This window comes from Geotrypetes seraphini, chromosome 6, assembly GCF_902459505.1.
Source record: "Geotrypetes seraphini chromosome 6, aGeoSer1.1, whole genome shotgun sequence".
NCBI classification, from domain to species: Eukaryota; Metazoa; Chordata; class Amphibia; order Gymnophiona; family Dermophiidae; genus Geotrypetes; species Geotrypetes seraphini.
The window spans coordinates 176,647,901-176,668,214 of NC_047089.1; positions in this window are offsets into that span (position 1 = coordinate 176,647,901).

Here is a 20,314-nt window from a genome sequence, read left to right on the forward strand (position 1 = left end):
TGATCACTGTTGCCTAGTGGTCCTCCCACTTCTACCCCTCTTGCAGGCCCCCCTAATCCGTTTAGGATGAGGTCAAGAGTAGTGCCCCCTCGCGTCGGTTCTTTGACTAGTTGCTCCATGAAGCAGTCCTTCACAGCTTCTACAAATCCTGTCTCCCTAGTGCAGTTGGAGTGACCCGTACTCCAGTCTATCCCTGGGTAGTTGAAGTCCCCCATCACTGTTACACTTCCAGTCCTGCACTCCTGTCTCAATTCCGCTTCCAAGTCGTGTCCGACTCCCTCTGGCGTACCAGGTGGTTGATAGTACAGCCCCAGTTTTATGCCCGCACCCTTGTTTCCCGGTAATTTGACCCACAGCGATTCCAGCCCCTCTGCCTTCGTTGCCATATCCATTCCGACCGAGTGGATAGATTCCTTTATATATAGTGCTATGCCTCCCCCCTTTTTGTGGGTCCTGTCCCTCCTATAGAGCTTGTACCCCGGCAGCGCTATATCCCATTGATTTTCCTCTGTCCACCAGGTTTCTACAATTCCAATTATATCCAGGTCCTCCCCCTTGGCGACGACTTCTAGTTCACCCATCTTGGCCGTGAGGCTTCTTGCATTTGCGTATAAGCACCGCAGGTCCCGTCGTTTTTCTTCCACTTCTGCATTTACCTGGTCCACTTGCCCTTGGATTTCTGGCAGTTTTCCCGCTCTCTGTGTTTCTGCCAATCCTCAAAACCAGAGCCAATTATCAGAACTTTTCATGAAGCCAATCAAAGAAATCCAGATATGGATTTCCCCTTTATACCATCTTTTTCAGCAATATGTGTGGTGCTGCATCAAAAAAGTTCACTGAAGTCTTAATGTACAATGCTCATGGTTTTTTTTTTCTGCCCAGCGAGTCAATATTTTTTCCAGGAAAATTATTAGTTTGTTATGACCTTTTTATCCCTGAAGCCATGTTAAACGTTGTGTTAGTTCAGACTTATATAAATGAGCTGTTATTGTGTCTCCAGTGCTCTATCTTTTTTCATGTGTGCTCATGGCAAAAATCCTTAGTAATTAAATCTCAATGTACTTTTATACTTGGTGAATGAGGACTCCACAGGTTAGAATGCACTAAAATGGAAGCTTGAAAAAAGAATAGGTTAAATCTTCCTTATTATCTAAAGTTACTTAAGTTATACATATATTAATATAGTTAGAGGGAGGGGGACAAAAAAGAACAGGATATATTTCTTGCCAGTTTTTTTTTTTAACTCAGTCAGTATAAGGTTGTTTGCACAGCAGTCTAGATTTTTGAATAGACACCCAAACCGGTAATAACTTCAAAGAACATATATTTTATTAATGTTTGCCAACAACAAATGCTACTAAGTAAGGTTGCTACCTGACCAAAGCCAACCCTAAAAAGCTGACCAAGTGTGTGAGAGGGGAGAACTTTAACATGTGACCTGGAAAGGGGGAGGGAGGCAAAAGCCTGCAACTTGGCATGCCTGAAAATTGGTCCAACAGTAGGCAGTACCTACCAATGAAGGGCCCTGAGTTCATGGTAATTGGATGTGAAAATGTAAATCACAGAAAAGATGCCCTTTACATTTTCCTGTATTAATTAACAATATGTAATCTTGCAAATAATGCATTTCTTGCTGAGAAATACATGATTTAACTTTTATTGTGCCATAAATGTGTTTATCCCATATTCTGCAAAACAGAAACAATAACTATATACTATATTTGAAAAACAAAGGCATTGGCAAATTAGGCATATGCCTAGGGCCCAAAAGATTAGGAAGACCTTTTAGTGTAGAAGGATGGCAAAACAGAGTAGAGTTTTTTTTCCAAATTGTACAGTTTTAAATTAACTGCCTCAAAGTCGAAAGGATGGCCAAAGTCTGAATATTTTTCAGATGATAGCCCTCTATAGTTTTCTAATCCTCTTCCATCTAATGTAGAAATTTTGGTAGGATTCGTTCAATGGGAAGGCTCCTCTAGTCACAGGAAGGAGGGGCTGAGCTACAAGTGCTTTGGAGGAGTGGCTCCTCTCAAGGCATTGACAGAGCCACTGGAACTACTGAATATTCTGGGATGGTGTGTTGAGAAGAGGTTAGAATGTTTAAAAAGAATGTAGGAATGTGTAAGGAGTCTGCTGCTCCGGCTGAGTAGAAAGTTGGCAATAAAATAAAAAACTTTGCATGTTGATGGGTAGAGCTGGAGGGGGTGTACTGACTAAATGAGAGCATGTACAGCTGACAGTACCAAAAGTGATTGTTGCAGTTATCTGGGTCTTGCCACGTCTAAATAAGCGGAACTGATGTTTCAGCCATCATGCTGTGGCTTTCTTCAAAATGCACCCTAGCATCCTTCTCATTTTCACTTGTGCCTTTTCAACCTGTTTGGCCACCTTTAGATCATAACATACTACTACAGGCAAGTCCTGCTCCTCTCTCATGCACAAAAGTTCTTCACCTCCTAAACTGTATCATTCCCTCAGGTTTTTGCAGCCCAAATATGTGACTCAGCATTTCTTAGCATTAAATCTTAGCTGCCAGATTTCAGACCATTCTTCAGGTTTTGCTAGGTCCTTCCTTATGTTATTCACACCAATAGGAGCATCTAATCCATTGCAGATTTTCATATCATCTGCAAAGAGGCAAATCTTTCCTGACAGCCCTTCAGCAATATCGCTTACAAAAATATTAAAATGAACAGGCCCAAAAATTGAACCTTGAAATACACCACTGGTAACATCCCTTTCTTTAGAGAGATCTCCACTAACCACTATCCTCTGTCACCTTCCTCTCAACCAGTTCCTGACCTATGTATATTGTGAGGTCTGCAGTTTATCTTTATATATAGTCTTCAAACCTAACTGGCTAGGTGTCGAGGCAGGAAAGTCTGTTGGTCACAAATTTGAATTTGGGAAGTTCCACTTATTCAGATGCTTTGTCTGGCACTTTGTCTGGGTTTTGAAACACTTCCAGCTCAGGACCACATTGGGAGGGCGTCTGCACGTGTGCAGATGCAAAGCGGTGACATCACACATATGCATTCAAGCATGTGATGTCATCACATCTCACCTGCGCATGCGCAGATGCTCTCCTGACGCGGCTCCGAGCACGAGAACAGGTTGAGGGGACGGGGCTGGGAGGCGATGCTGAGGCAGTACGAGGGCGTGAATTGAGTGGGCCTGGGGGGCGAGACCATGGGTCTGTATTTTAAAATAGTAAAATCTGGTAACCCTAGTGATAGCTATTCTCTTAGAATACTGAGCACCAAGGTACTCTTCAAAAATGACCTCTGTCATTTATTTCATTGTTTTGCACTTGTAATTCTTGCTGATTATCTTCCTCAAGTAGGCTGCGAATGATGTAAAGGGTTAGGGTTCCTTGATGTCTGTCTCAATGCTCTTTGGTTTCTTCTGCTTGAGCCAGCTTGTGGTATAATCAAGAAATAATAGTAATAAAGAGTCTTTGAAATACCAAGAATGAGACTGACATGAAGTTTTTCTTTTTCTTTCCTTTTCTTTTTTTTCTGTCTATTCATTTCCACTGAAAGCTGGCACCTGCTCAGCAGTTCTCGTTATACTGCTAGTCTTTCTCTGGGAATAAGATTGCATCCAATTTGCTCCTTTGTGTTTATTATTTGACTCTGATCAAATGCAAGTTGATCTGTTCCTTTTCAATATAACCCTATTTTAGTTTTTCAATCGGCATTCTAAGCTAGAGACAAAAAAAACAAAACAAAATATAGTTCCTCCATAGCTTAAATTTATCCAAACTCAAGCGGTTATTAGCACAGGGAGTCAGGCTGAATGCTCCATGCTGCTCCCAATGCTCGTAGAATTCCTATGAGCGTCGGGAGCAGCATAGAGCATTCAGCGTGGCTCCCTACACTAATAACCACTATTACAGTTTAGTAAAAGGAGGGGTTAACCAGAGTAACAAGATACTATAGCTTGCTGACTCTAATGGACTGATATGAATGTATTACTCAAATATATTGTACCACATTTTATTGTATTGCAAAATTTGATATACAGTTCCATTATGATACTACTGTATTACTGATTTATCATCAGCAATAATATTAATACCGATGGGTGAATCTAGGCACAGTGGTATAAAAGCACAGAGTAAACAACAAGGTCAGAAAGAATGAAATCTGAGGATGTCACAACACTGAAAGAACTAAGAAGTAAAATGAAGAATTGATTGTTGGGATTATAAAGGTCAAGGGTCAGTATGCTGAGGCTTCAAGATAAAGAAGCATTTTGGAATGACTGCAGCGGAGCAAAGACGAGGAAGGAGAATGAAATAAAAGTAGCGCGAGCCTTTTTCAATGGTAACTCGACAGGTCACATTCAGGTATGTTCCAGGTTTGTCAAATGCCGTTTGAAAATCCTAATACACAATCACCTTTGTCTACATGTTCATTCACCCCTTCAAAGAAATGCTGTAGATAGGTGAGGCAAGATTTCCCTTGATTAAATCCATGTTGAGTTTTTTCATTAATCCATGCTTATATATATGTTATGTCATTTTGTTCTTTATAATTGCCATTTTACCCATCACTGACATTAGACTCACCGGTCTATAATTTCCCGGATCATCTCTGGAACACTTTTTAAAAAATTGGTGTCACGTTGGCCACCCTCCAGTCTTCCGGTGCTATGCTGGATTTTAGACCAAAATTACAAATTTTTAACAATAGCTCTGCAACGTAGGATCTTTGGAATGAATGGGAATTCATTAGAGATATCATCTATAACAGAAAGCATTAAATAGAAATGCAGCCCTAGTATTTAGTGCAAAATGTTTTCATTTCAATTCATTTCATTCAGGTATGTCCCGGGGCTTCTAACATAGATTTGTTCTACATGCAATGGGGGGGGGGAGGGAATAAGTGATAACATGTAGCTGCAGTGGGATGTCAACCTACGAGTATTTCTTTGTGACTATCAGCCTACTGTTCTAACTATTAAGCTACTCCTCTACTTTGAAAGAAATGAAGGAATGATAAGAATTTGTTGCAATACTGTTAGTATTTTTTTCTCGTATTGTTATTTACCCCCACCTCACCCCTCTTTTACAAAACCACGATAGCGGTTTTTAGAGCAGGCCAGCACGCTGAATGCTCTGAGTTCCTATGAGCGTTTGGAGCAACGCAGAGCATTCGGCATGCCGACCTGCATTAAAAACACTTTTGCAGTTTTGTAAAAAAAAAAAAAAAAAAAGGGGGGGGATTTATTTATTTAATTTTTCTATCCTGTCCTTCCCAAAGGTTATTGGTTAACATACATAATATACAGTTAACAGGTTACAATTTGCCATAGTTGTTGAAGTTCTAACATTTTTAGGTATTTAACAAAGCTTAATTTTGGAGTCTGTAAAAGGTAGGATCCATTATTTCAAGTTATTTTTCTACTCATAGCAAACCTCCATATAACAGGCTTTGGTTTAGCAAATTATTTTTTGGTTTCCCAAGAAATTTTATTGAAAAAATTAATACAAGACATGCTCAACATGGTCAATAACATATTTAAATTGTAAGTATTAGATGAAGAGGATGAGCAAAAAAAAAAAAATTTCAAACAAAAATGTGTTGTGCTTCCATTTTTTGTTTGGTTTAGCAAATTACTGACGAGCAGTAGTAACCCATCTTTCCTAAACAAGTATATTATAAAGGCTAAGTTGTAAACATGGGCCACAGAGAAGAAATGTCAATTACACAGACACATGATGATCATACAGAACAACCTCTAAAGTGCTTCTTCCAGTGCATCTTAATATTAAATGAGTAGGCGAGCTAGGCAACTATGCAGTGTGGCTTCTTTGCCAGAATAGTTACTAATCTTAAAAAAAAAAAAAAAAAAAATACTTCTTACAGGAATAGAAAAGGTCACATGAAATTATTCCTGATAGAAATACATTTGCATTCTGTGGGTTTGCTTCTACAGGGCTTTGCATATGTTCTGTTAATGAGTAGCATAGTGGCTAGAGCAGGCAAGTCTTCATCAAAGACTTCAAGACTCAAACCCTGTTTTCGATAAGCGACATTCCTCTTGACCCTGGGCAATCACTTCGACCTCCATTGCCTCAGGTACAAGCTCACACTCCTAAAAACTAACCCTTGATCTCTTTTTAAAATTGAGGACATCTCCCATCTATCTCCAATGTTGATCAGCTCCCCCAGATCTACTCCATTCCCTGATCCCTTTTTTAAAAATTTAATATATATGAATCTATGGTCCACATTATAGTCTTAAGTGACACACACTGGTGATATTCATATCCTCTTGTACTTGTGGGTTTACTTATGATTTGTACACACAGCTGATAAGTTTATTAGTTGGGTTATGTTATTTTTCTTTTCTTACTGATTTAGTTGTCATAGACCGCTTATATGTACATTCTATTGTAATGTATTATGGTTATGTGGTCCTTGACTGTTATATTATTGATAAAACAACAATAAAACTGATTGAACTCTAAAAAAAAATTGAGCAAACCTTCCAGACCCATCCCCCATTATTCCACCCTCCGTACCTCCCTTGCATCCGTGGGAATAGCTATCATTGAGCAAGTGAGGAATAGTGGCTCGTGGCCAGTAGGGGGTGATGTTTATGGGACGGTAATGGAATAGATGTCAGAACATGATAGTGCAGTATTTTTGTGGCGTTTTTCTACAAAAGTGCCTGTTTTTCATATGATTCTGGGTACTTCTAGTTAGATACAAGCATATGTGTTAGTTAAGGCCACACCCAATAGAAGCGTACGAAAAAAGGTGAATAAAAAATCTAAATATAAATGAAGCCAAGGCCAGAAAAACACACTACAGATTAATATAAGGGAAAGAATGGTGTTCTTTTTATGTACTTTGCTGATAGGCTAAATCATAGAGGAAATCAAAAAGGATACATGGAATCCATTTTGGGTTCTCTGTCTTTGCTATATCTGCTTTGTCTTTGGACACCATTTTGTGCCAGTGACTAGTTTCTGTCTTCTTTGTCCTCTCTGTTTTTCTTTGTTTAGTTTTCCCGCTCCCAGCAGCGTGGTTTTAATTAATACCACATGTGCTTGCTTTAGACTGATTAGGAAGAGAACGTGTCCCAAACTAAGATATAACAGGAATTAAATATAGTTATGAATGAAAATTATATATGGAAGGCTTGGCCAAGCAAGTATGAATAAAGCAAATATGACTGGAGTATGTGTGTGGCTGTGTATTGAACAAAGGAATGGGTTTTGAAAAACATATTATATATCTTTGCAACCTAAAGAAATCCTAAAACATCTGGAAATGAGTAACAATTTCTAGTGAAGAGAGGGGGAGACCAGCCCCTCCTCCTCCTCCAGGCTAAGGCTTCTGTGTAATGGCTATGTAATTTGAACCTGTCAGTTTAGCTTTTCCTCTAAGGCTGACTAATTTTCAGCATGGTTCATAGGGCTGAGAACTTTTCAGCATCTTTTTAACAAATAATTTCTCTTAATATACTTTAGTGAAAATTATGATTTATATTCAGAAACGACTATAAGCAAACAAATGTACTTTTCTGAAACTTTTGTCTTTGTCTAACTTTTAAACACCTCCTTTGTGAATTGTTATTGGTTATCAAACTGATGATGTCATTGAGCCAAAAGTATATAATAGAGGGTCATGAGATCCTGAGGTGAGCTTGTTATTAAAAGGCCAGCATTTGGCAACTATAGCGATATCCCATTAGCGCAACTGTTAATGCAAGCAATTATGCTTTATTCTTTTGATCTCATAATGGAAAAATAGAAACAATACCTCAATAAATCTTAATTATAATTTTTAAAACCTTGCGCTGGTGTCATTTTGCATGTTTTTTTATTATTTTTCAAACCTTGAGCTTTCAAGAGGCGTCATGTCCCTTGCTCAATTGGCATCCCTCGGTGGGCTGCCTTGAAGCTCAATTGGTCATTCATGAAACTTTGGTGAACAAAGATTTTGCATGGTTTGTGAACCAAAAGTGAGAAAAGTCTTGTTATCATAGAATAATACTGACTTGTTTATGCGCATGGGGAAAATAAAAATGGCGGAAATCGTAAAACGGTACCGCAAAAAAGAAGAAAATGGCTGGAAAACCGGAGGGGAAAAAAATGTAACAGTAAGTAGCATGCTTGTAAATATGTAAATTAATTGTATAAATATGTGAGTAGAGGGGTGTGAAGTTAGTACAAATTAAGTTATGTTAATGGAAAAAAAATTTTGGAAAAAAAGTAAAATAGGAAAGAATGTAAAAGCCCAGTGGAACGGCTTTTCAGCTGATGGTCCACATTGCTTTTCCTCTGTGAAAGAGAGAAGGGAAGAAAAACCCCATGCAGTACCGGCATCTTTTAGCCGTCTGAAGTAAAGAAAACTTGTTGCTATTGTATTTCTCTCTGCTGATGGAGAGAGTTTTTGAAAAGAAAAAAATTGTTCTGCTCTGCTTTCTAAACTCCAGTGCTGTCTCTCTTTCTCTCTGAACAAACTTTGTTGTCTCTGAAAAAAGAAAAAGTTAATGGCGTCCCGTTTGAAAATAAAGTTCCCTCGCTGTTCAGTCTTCTTTGTGTGAAAGAGTGGGCTGCAAATGAGGGATTTCACCCCCACCTTTTTCCTCCCTCGATGCCTTCCTCAGTGCCTGTCACGTGAGCTGGAAGGCGGGGTTTTTGAAGGCTTCTCCTTTGTTCTCTACGAGGCAGAGGGGAGGAAGAGGGGGAGGAAAGAGGGGAGGGGGGAAATTCTACAGCATGGAGATTTCATTGTCTGAAATTTTGGGACTTTTCAAACACAGGTATCGATTTCAAAATTCTGTTTAACTATTAGCTAGCAGAGGAATTTAAAATGTAATAGCTTGCAATTAAATTAAGGATGTGTGAATATCAGGATCCAGAGGAGATGTAGTATTCAATGTGGTCTCTCTCTGATTAAACTTTACTAGCATACACAGGGAAATGCATGCGGTGTTCCAACACAGAATTTCTTTAAATAGTTCTGTTTGCATATGAAAAGTTTACTGTGAATTTCTAATTTAGTTTAGCAAGGCACGAGACTTTAATTCAATTTGTTTTGATGTAGGGAAAAAAGTTTACGTAGTTTGAATCTATTTCTTTACATGCCTCTAATTACACTGAATTCAGTAGCTGAAGCCCGACTGGAGAGCTATTAAGGCTGAGTTAGAACAATGGAGGTACTTTGGTAGTTTTAGAGCTGTTTGTAGCCTAGGGCTCTGTACAAGATGCATCCTAGAAAAAAAAAAAAGACGTTATGTAGCTTTAATTTTTTCCCCTTGTTTCTTTATGAAGGGCTTCCGGTTGTTAGGCTAAAGGGAAACATTTTATATACCAGGTCAAACATATCTATACCCTTTCTATTCTATTATTTATTTATATTCCATACTATTCTCACAATAGATTCTAGGTGGATAACAACCATTAAAAATTATTATGTCCATACAAAATTATTCATTTAATAATCATTAAAAATAAAAAAGTTTTTTTTAAACAATTTTCTAAAGATATAATAATAATAATAAACTTTTCTTAATGCAGTTAGATCATTCCAAAGATTTGTTTATCAAATGTTTCAAACGACTATATGAATTTATAGAATAGCCAAGCTCTTAAAGACTGTTTATACTGGGAGGTAGCTTTATTCATTCGGAAAGTTTTATATACTTCATTAAACCTTCTGGTCCCATTTCTTGCAACAATTTATATATAAATATAACTAATTTAAAATTTACTCTCCAGCATACATGCCTAAGTGCCCTTCTCTCATGTACTGACTTTCTCCTCACATCTGTAGACTAGTATCTCTCTCCCCCCCCCCCTTCCTTCACCTTCCTGGCATCTCTATCTCTCTTCTCCTTCCCCTCATGATCCTCCAAAGTTGCCATGGCTTGCCAGAAGCAGCCATGATGAAATTATTAAAAAATGACTGCCTCTGGCCGGCCTCAAGGCCTTCCTTCTGCTGTGTCCTGTCTCCCCTGCTGCAACTTCTTGTCTCTGCATGGCAAAGGAATAGTCTCAGGGCCACCATAGGCAGTCTGACTTCATCAGTGCATCTGCAGATGATCTTTGATAAATTTGGAGGACTGGGAGTAGGGGAGAGATAGAACCATGAAAATTAAGGAAAGGAATGGAGAGAGAGATGCCAAGATGTCAGACCATAAGATGAAAGAGGGAGAGCGTGAGGGATAGATGCAAGATCCAAGGGGAGAGGGGAGGGGAGGGAGGGATCAGAGGGGGCAGACAGAGATACCGTGATGGTGGAAGAGAGAGGGAAAGAGACTGGAGGGTAGTATAGGGAATAGAAAACAAGAGAGAGAGAGAGACTAGACATGGGAGAAAGAGAAGGGAAATACACTGGACCAACAAAAGGAAGTAGGATGAGAAAGAGGCCAGACCACAGGGCTGACTCAGGGATGGCAACATATAGAGAGAGAAAGAGAGAGAAAAAGAGAGACATGCTAGCCCTGGGTGAGAGAAAAAGAAGAGAGGGGAAGAAGCTGGGCACTGGGATGACAGTGACACAGAAAATAAATTCTGGGCATAGAGTGAGCATAGAGACAGGGACCCAGATGGATTATGCTAGATGTGGAGGAGATAGGGACACAGAGGATGCTGGAAAAGGGATAGGGACACAGGGATGATAGGAACACAGAGGGGCAATGCTCTATAGTGCTCACAATTATACCATAAGAACATAAGAAGTGCCATCTCCGGAACAGACCCTAAGTCCATCAAGTCCGGCAATAACTATGGAACAGCACCTAAATATGGCAAGTATTATGTAAACTGTATACTTAAGTGGCAGCATTGCCCATGCCCATGCCCCTCCAATGCATTTATCCTCAGCCTTACAGGATAGCACCTAGTCACTTTCCTGCCACTAATATATGAAAGTGCTGATATTCTCTAGATTTACACATGGAAAATGGTACATATATGTGCTTCAGACACCCATGTAAAGTTACAAGTGGGGGTTCTTGTCACACTCATGCTTTGCCCCAGCTCCATGCAAATGTGTATCCTCTTTTGAAACATTTTGCTATATACGGCAAGTGGGTATTTACAGCTTTTGTGTTTAGGTGCTATGCGCATAAGTGTACACATCTGCACATAAATGTCATTATTGTAAACATTTCTACAGCTAGAACCCCCATTAAGGTGCATCAAAGATGTGAAGTAGGAGAAGATTCTATAATGGGAAGTAGCTAAGAGAGAATTTTGGGCAGCCATTTTGCAAGTGCAGCCGCAAGGCTCAGTGGCAAGGGATGTCCCCAAGGAGGCAGGAAGGCTCAGGGAACTATCTAGACTTCAAGGGGGGGGGGGAGTTTTTTTGGCTGGGGAGGAGAGGGTTCAAGAGAGCTTTTAAGGACAAAATGGTTACAATATTCAGCCTACTTGCATAGCTAAGCAGGTGAATTTAGGACAACTTCTGAGCTGTCCTAAATTCACCCACATGCTATGCAAGTGCTGCCACTGAATATTGTCAGCATCTGTATAACTCCAGGCTCTTCCCTAATGCCACCTCCAGAGTCACGCCTGACCTGCCTACTTTTTTGTTGGGCGGTCTGTGGAGATATTCAATGGCACTGTCCAGTTAAGTACCTTCTGCCTGCTTAAATTAGTTTGGAGATGAGTATTAGCCAGATTGCTTTTTATTATTTACTATACCTCTTATAGGAAGCATTACTTGATTACACAGGTTGGAAAAATATATTTTCCCTCTGTGACTGGGCCATTTTATCTAGGTATTCTGTTGCCTGAACCAATATAGCCGTATGTAATATGTAATCCTTCAGCCATACATAACAAATAAGCCATCAGGAACAAGATAGTCAATTGTTTCAATCTCTAAGGCTATAAGCATAAAGAAGCATACAGGAAAAAAGCCTTCCAACAGAGGTTGTAGGAGCTAAAACAGTGGCAGAATTCAAGCATGCAAGGAATAAAACACAAAGCAGTCAATTTTCAGAGCCGTTTATGCTGTCAGCATTGACAATATAACGTGTTTACAATTAATCTGGCAGCTATATGCATAACTTTTATGCGTAAAATTTACCACCACACAAATGTAATGAGGTGGGATTAGGGATGGTCATGGTTAGTGTCAGCACATTTTGATTTTAGGGGCACAATTCTTATTACCTATTTAAATCGCCACTTGTTATACCCAGGGGGTAAATGAACTCAGCATAATACGTGACATGTATCCTCAAGTCTGCTTATCTGACCTCCTTGTCCTGAGTGTTACCTTGACAACACCAAAAGGACAGTAAAGTCTGTTTATCTGACATCCTTTGCCTGCGTGTCGCCTGGATAGCATCAAAGAGACAGTAAACTGCAACACCTCCTTGCTTATCTGAGATCCTGACCTCCTTGATCTCAGAAGGACAGTAAAACCAGATGCTTTCTGCAACAAGTCTGCTTAAACTATCTTGACCTTTTTGACCTAGGAATTGCCCAAACAGCATCAAAGGGACAGTGACAAGTATCTGCTATCTTGACCTTTTTGACCTAGGAGTTGCCCAAACAGCATCAAAGGGACAGTGAAACCAGTCTCATGGGAAACCAGTCTCTGCAAACACCTCCTTATGCTTTTGAACTCAGCAGCTTATAAGGACGGAATTCTGATCCTAACATCAGAATCCAAGACGTCGCAAGGGACAAAATTAAAAGATGTCTAAAGGGTCAGTCTCCCGTGTCTACTCACCTATCAATTGCACAAGGATTCTCTAATTGTGAAGGGAGAGTGTTTGCCTGGGATACGGTGAAGGTATTTAATTCTTATATATGTATAATAAAAGTGTTATTGTTTATGCTTTATATTGTCTATGTGCTTTTCTGAGTGTCACTGATCATCCCATTTGACAGAAATTAGTGGCGGAACATATTGGTACCAGAAGTGGGGTTGATCAATGTGGTCAAAAAAGCACCAGAGAAAACAAGGGGTTGAGGAGCAGGCTCCCAATCCCTCCATTCCGAATGGGAATGACAGTATAGGTAAATTAATGGCCACTGAATGGTCTGTATAAGCAGGATTAAGTGAATCCTGTACTTTTGGAAGTGGGGATCCACATGAATTATGTGCCTCCTTACAAAAGGTGAAAATCTCAAAAGGAGAAGAGCAAGAAGGAATTTCTAGACAAGGAAGGATGATTTTGTCAGACTGGAGGAATTTGCATGAAGCTAAACAGGAATTACAATTGAAATTAGGAGAGCAGGAAAAGAAAAGGTATAATCAACAGCATGCCATTAGAATGCTACAATGTCAGAATAAGTTGTTAATGGATAAGGCTGTGTGATGTGCACGATATAAATACAAAAAACGGAGGCGGAAAGTGAGTTACAGAAAAGTTAAAATCTTAATTTATCATCTGCCGTATGATTGGAATCCAAACAAATGGGATGGGAATATTTGGGATTCAAATTCTAATAACAGTGAGGAGGATATATGTGTTGAAGGAGAACAGGAAGAAATTTTAGAAGCAAAGCCTGTGAGGAAACAAAGATTACAGGGAAATCTGCAGACAGGAGAAAATCTAACTAGAAATAATGTTATGGAGGATGTTACTCCACAGGAAGTCATGGATACGATGGCACGCTTTACACAGCAGCCTGGGGAATCACTAATACAATGGGTAATTCGGGTGCAGGAGCTGAGCGCAGCAGGGATTATGTTGGATGCCACAGATGCCCCTAAATTTGTTCAAATTAGTCAAGAAGTAGCAGTGCAAAATGCGTTACAAGAGGATCCTTATCCTGCAAAAAATGCCTCAAATGATAAAATTTGGTATACATTAAAAGATGCTCAAATGAGAATTAAGGAGGAGTCTATGAAGGTAGCCTTAGTAATAGGTCACGCTGACACATATATGTCATTACCTTTTACAGTGTCCATTAGAAATAAAATTATTAAGTATGCTGCACCGTCATACAAACAGGTAATGATACCTTTGTTGATCAATCAAATAGACAGGACTATTTTGGAAGCCTTAGAAGCGGTCCGACAGTTAGGAGATCGGGGGGACTGGGGACCTCAAAATACTTTTGATAAAAAAAGAAAAGGACCATCCAATTCAAACAGGGCTAACCGGGCGTCTCGGAGGAATATGTCTTTGGCATTAATAAAAGATGGTATAAAGAGGGAAAAAATAGATGGGAAAGATACAGGTACGTTATGGGAAATGTACAAAAGTAGAGGACTGGGAAAGAAATCTATGTCTCAAGCACAAGTGAACAAAGGAGAGAGGGAGGATATTTTGGTGCTGACGGCTCCTCCTGAGGAAATTGCTTCCATTCTTTATCCTGATTTAAAAAAGTGGAAGTGTTGGGAGGATCAATGATGTGAATGCCAAACCTCAGTGTCTGCCTGTAGAGAAAAATATTTAGTGGAAATCTGGGGAGCAAAAGGTACAAGCTGTAGTGGACACTGGGGTGTAGGAATATAAATATCAGGATTGGGGGGAAAATGATCCAAACAGGAAGAAAAAAAAATTTTAATAAAAAATTTTTTACATGAACCAATGCATTTTTTACTATTACTATAGTGGAGCAATGTCCAGAACAATTTGCATTCACTTGGCAAGGGAGGCAATATACATCTACCAGACTACCACAAAAATACTTACATAGTCCCACTTTCTATCACAAGATTATAGCAGAAAGTGGGCAAAAGGATGCCGAGAGGTGATAGAGAAAGATAAACAGAAAATTGTAAACTTCCCTTCTCCCCTAAGTAAAAAACAGACTTGGGCCTTTTTGGATTCTGGAGGCAACATATTTCACATCTGGGGTAACATATGGAGTAGGTTGGACAATAAAAAAGTAGAAATATTGCTAAGTGACCTTTATAATGTATAAAGTTTTGTTAGATAGTATAAGGAAGTTGCACTCCAAGTGATTTTGCAAATGTGTCTTTTACCTCAAACACTAACATTGTGAACCACTGTACCTGCACGTAAACCTCTCTTTTATGTTTTATAGATTAAAGCGTCCCTGCTTGCATTCTCTTATGATTGTGTGACAGAGCTTTGAAATGGAAGAAAATAGAAAGAAGACCAGCTTTCTATAGAGCAATTAACTTAAGTTTCTATCTCTCTTTCTTTTAGAAGCTTAGTATCCAGACATGGTCAGGAGAACCAATCTCACTGTGCCATATTTAAAATACTTCCAGCACTGTGACCTGGTAGTGGGAATCCAATGGATACCAAAGTTGTTTATGACTCTTTTGATTAATAGTGTGCTTATTTACAGATCAAATTCAACCCTGAATCATTACCGATGGAAGAAAGCATGCCAGAGCTCTGTGTTTGTCTGTTTCTGTTATGTGTTGTCTGTTTTAGCTTATGGGGTACCCCAACATTGCACATTGGCCATTTCCAGAGTTTTTCCACCCCTTCTATTAGTCCAAATGGTACCATATCCCTGTCCAAAAAAGATTCCCCCACATACAAGAAAGTTTCTTATGAAAACCATGCTCACAATGATTTTATGCTATGGCTCATACAGCCCAATGATAATTTAGTTAGGGGTTATATTATAAGAGGATATCTGAAGAAAAAAAAATTAGAAAGCTTTATACCTGGTAAAATGGTGTTCATTGGTATTTGATATTTGCTAAATAAAATAAAAAATGGTCTCTCTTTATTTAACTTACCAGGTATAAACAGTGCAGTGCACATCTCTGGCATAAGTTATTTTGGTATTACATTCTGTACGTGTGTATGGTCTCTCTTAAATGACATAATAATTATGTCCAGAACATAAAAAGGTGTATTTTCTGAATGTCCTACAGAATACCTTTAAGTGCATTAGTGTTGTTTCTCTCACCTCAAACAAATACTACCTTACACACCAGTATTGTGTCACATGTTATCACATTCTGTACATAAAGTGTTTTTTTTTTTTTCTTCTTGTTTACCACTAGGGGTGTTTATTGTAACTAAAGCATTTAAGCTAAACAGTCATGATGAAATATTTTCCTTGGAAAATCACGTACTGGGAAATGTTATTCCATATAGACTTTCATCCTTTTGTGATAGAATTGGTCAGCTCTGCTCTCTTATTCTTATGATTTGGCTAACATGCTGGGTTAAGAGAAAATTTCACCAGATCGAGAAGATGATGACACGCAACCAGACATACAGTGCCGTGCTATGACGCTATTATGTGGCACCGACTTGGGAATAGAAGTGAGCCTAAATCCTGCCACTTCACATTAGGGCTGGTCTCTGGGGGTGGTGCACTTGACTCTTACGTGAGTGAAGGCATGTGAGTGGCATAGCAAGCCTATTGAAACTGGAGCATAGCCAGACCCTAACCTAAGCTACTAAGAAAAACGGGATACCAGATAACTGCAGTGATCGATGGTGAATATGAAGCTACCCTAAATGTATGTAAGCCATGAGTAAGAGCACAAATATAATATTAATAAGATTATTAATTTCCATGATTCCCAATACGTGATACTTTCAAGTAAAAGGCCTAATTAGCAAGAAATATTAGAGAATGCAAACATACCAGTTGAGAACATAAGGAAATAATTTATGGATGGAAAATTAATTTCCTATTTTACCTAAAAATAGAACCTGAGGTATAGTAAATACTATTGTTTCTGAAATACTGGCTGGCAAACAAGCATATTTTGGCTCCAGAGTAGCAGATGTATTTAGATGGGAAGGTGAATGGGTGCCAAATACTGTACATAATCATGAAATAACAATACGATATGATCAGTTAATGTTACATGTCGTCAATGATAACTGTGTTTTGTTTTTACCACAAAGAATTAACTTTATCTCATTGATTTTAAAACCACACCCTTAGATAGAAAATGGTGTAATTTTGAAATGAAACAATATGTCCTTTCACGGTGATGCCTTTGACATTGGGACCCCAATTAGGGTTTCCCACTTATCAGGGGCAACAAATAGATGAACAAAATAAAACAAACGTATCATCTATGAACCATGTTCTTTACAATTTGTGCCAAAGGACCATTCCACCACAAGGTTATACCTTTATACAAGAAATATCACGTAAAAATGTTTGTGTTGCTAGCAGTACTGTTGAACTTGTGATTCCTGCTATTCAAGTTCCCTTTTCAGTATGTCTACAGTATGTTAGTGTGTTGCAGTGGGCAAATAATGCAACTTATCATTTATATGAACCCTGGATAATATTAATTTTTCTTTTGCTGAGGTACTTACTCCAATTATCTATATTTGTTTAGTTATCTTTATGTTAACATTTCTTAATTGTGGGTTTACCTATTGTGTATTCAAACGGACACTCTCTCCCTTTATTCGGAGGACTTCTTAATTGTGAGGTGCAGACTTGAGTATCCAGGGGTGGAATGTTATACCCAGGGGGTAAATGAACTCAGCATAATACGTGACATGTATCCTCAAGTCTGCTTATCTGACCTCCTTGTCCTGAGTGTTACCTTGACAACACCAAAAGGACAGTAAAGTCTGTTTATCTGACATCCTTTGCCTGCGTGTCGCCTGGATAGCATCAAAGAGACAGTAAACTGCAACACCTCCTTGCTTATCTGAGATCCTGACCTCCTTGATCTCAGAAGGACAGTAAAACCAGATGCTTTCTGCAACAAGTCTGCTTAAAATATCTTGACCTTTTTGACCTAGGAATTGCCCAAACAGCATCAAAGGGACAGTGAAACCAGTCTCATGGGAAACCAGTCTCTGCAAACACCTCCTTATGCTTTTGAACTCAGCAGCTTATAAGGACGGAATTCTGATCCTAACATCAGAATCCAAGACGTCGCAAGGGACAAAATTAAAAGATGTCTAAAGGGTCAGTCTCCCGTGTCTACTCACCTATCAATTGCACAAGGATTCTCCAATTGTGAAGGGAGAGTGTTTGCCTGGGATACGGTGAAGGTATTTAATTCTTATATATGTATAATAAAAGTGTTATTGTTTATGCTTTATATTGTCTGTGTGCTTTTCTGAGTGTCACTGATCATCCCATTTGACAGAAATTAGTGGCGGAACACCACTCTTTGATGCACTTTAGATTCTGCTTGCGAGTGTGGCATTAGAGAAGGCATTTGCACTTGGAGTTCATATTCACTGGATAATAGAAAGATTATAGATTATGGGCTGGGCTTGAAGTTTATTAAGTAATTGCTGTTTCAATGTATTTGTCTGTTATAAATTTTCTATATTTGTTGGAAACCACCTAGATAGAGCGGAATATAATTTTTAAAAAATAAATAAATAAAAATGATCATGGTAGTAGTAGTATTGCTAAGGTCAAGTTCTCAAATAAGGCCTCAGTTTACAAAGAGAATGCATGTATATTAAAAAAAAAAAAAAAAAAAAAAAATGCTTTCAGCCTTGACACCACCTCCTTATGATGCAAAAGTGTAGACTGATTGATTCTGGTCCTGGAATTTCTAGGACAAAACGAAGATCTCTTAGAAACAACCTCACAAAGAAAAAAAAAAATTTCTGATTTAGACTCAACTCTTTAATTAGATTCTGTTGTTTATGTAGTTTCACAAACTGGTACTTACTGGTATATTTGCAAAAGAGCACTTACACATGTATTTAACACGGCTTACGGTGTAACATGTTGAGTAAATCTATTCTTTCTTTCCTTGTTTATTTATAAAATGGCTGTTCCTGTTTTATGAGCTTGCAAATACAATATACTGTACATGGACTCCTGCATACCCTTATATGTATTTTACAAAAGGCTCCTCATTCAGTAACCTTTTTGTAAAATACCTGGGAAATGTTGAAAATTCCAAATTGGACATATCTTTTCTGACTTAGACGCCCTATTCATAATGGGTCTTCTATTATGTTTATCAGCTTGAAAATTTGCATGGCAGTTTATAAAACTACTAGTGTTTTAGCCCGTTACATTAACGGGTGCTAAAGACTCCTCTTCCTCCTGCCCTTGTTCCCTCTGTTAGGCGGTGTGTTTTTTTTCCACTCAATTTGAAGCCGTCACCGAGATCACCGTTAAAGCTACAGAAGAGCCTCCGTTCGCCATTGTTTAAATTTTTTATTTTATTTTCGTTGTAGGCTTCCTCCCTCTCCCTTTCCCCTTCCCGTCCCACCTTTCACTCTTTCAACCCCTTTGTATTTCCCTTTGCACGGTCTCTCTTGTGCTGTGATCATCTGCTCCTTCTCCTAGCCGCACCCTGTGGCGGCGCTGAGTTAACTTCTCCTTTCCTTCCCTGCTTCCCTCCCCCTTCGCAATATTCAAGGAGATCGGGCAGCCTTTCCTCGCTTTCCCCCCTTCTCACCCCCCTTTCATGTGCCTGTTCGGAGGGGAGGCTCTTTTCCAGGATCTCGCTGTCACAGGAGATGGGAGCCGACAGAAAACTCCGGAGTGGTGGCTTTGGCCTTGCCCTCCTCCAGCTTTTTTTGCCGCCTTCTTAATTGCTCCCTCGGACTTCAACTTAGAGACGATAACGGGATCAGGGCCGGCACATGAAAAAAAAGAAAACATTTCCTTCCTGTATCACCAACTGCCTTGCGCATGCACACTCCTGCCTGCCACGGACATACAGATCCCAGATCACGCAGGTAGGAGTGTGCATGCACGCTTAGGGTTTTATTATAGTAGATGGGGTTTTTCTAATAAGCGGAGGTAAGCACTAGTGCTGCCCGATTCGCGATTCACCGATTCACTTTAGGTGAATCGATTCGAATCGATTTGTTTTCAAGTTTCAAGTTTATTTATACTTAATGAATCGCCTATTTTAAATTACTAGGCGATGTACAATACAATTAAACATATAATTAAAACATGGGTGGTAATATATAAATTAACTTTTGTTAAAACATACAAGAAACGTGAGGATAGATAGGGGAGAAATTACAATGTTTGAACAGGGACGAAAGAATTACAACAATGGGAGAAACAAGTGGAAGGGAGATAGAAGCATGCCGGAAAAATGAGAAAGAAATATAATCTTAAGAATCATAGGCATCTTAAAAAAAAAATGTTTTTAGAGTTTTTTTGAATACGGTAAGATCTTTTAAATCTCTGATGTATCTGATGTTTTTACAAAAAAACGAACTCACCGATTCAAGTCGGCCTCCTTGCTTTCCCTCTTCCGCCTGAGTCCTTCCATCTAAAGTAACTTCCTGTTTTGCAAAACCGGAAGTTACATCAGAAGCATGGACTTCGGCAAAGGGAGCCTAAAAAATAATAGCAAGTTTAAAATATAGTAATAATGAAAGGTCCAGAGAAGCGTGCGTTTTGTTTCGGGCCATTTTCGTCCCGGTTTGATTTCTGATCATCCCCCCCTTTGTGGTAAGAGCGGATTGCATG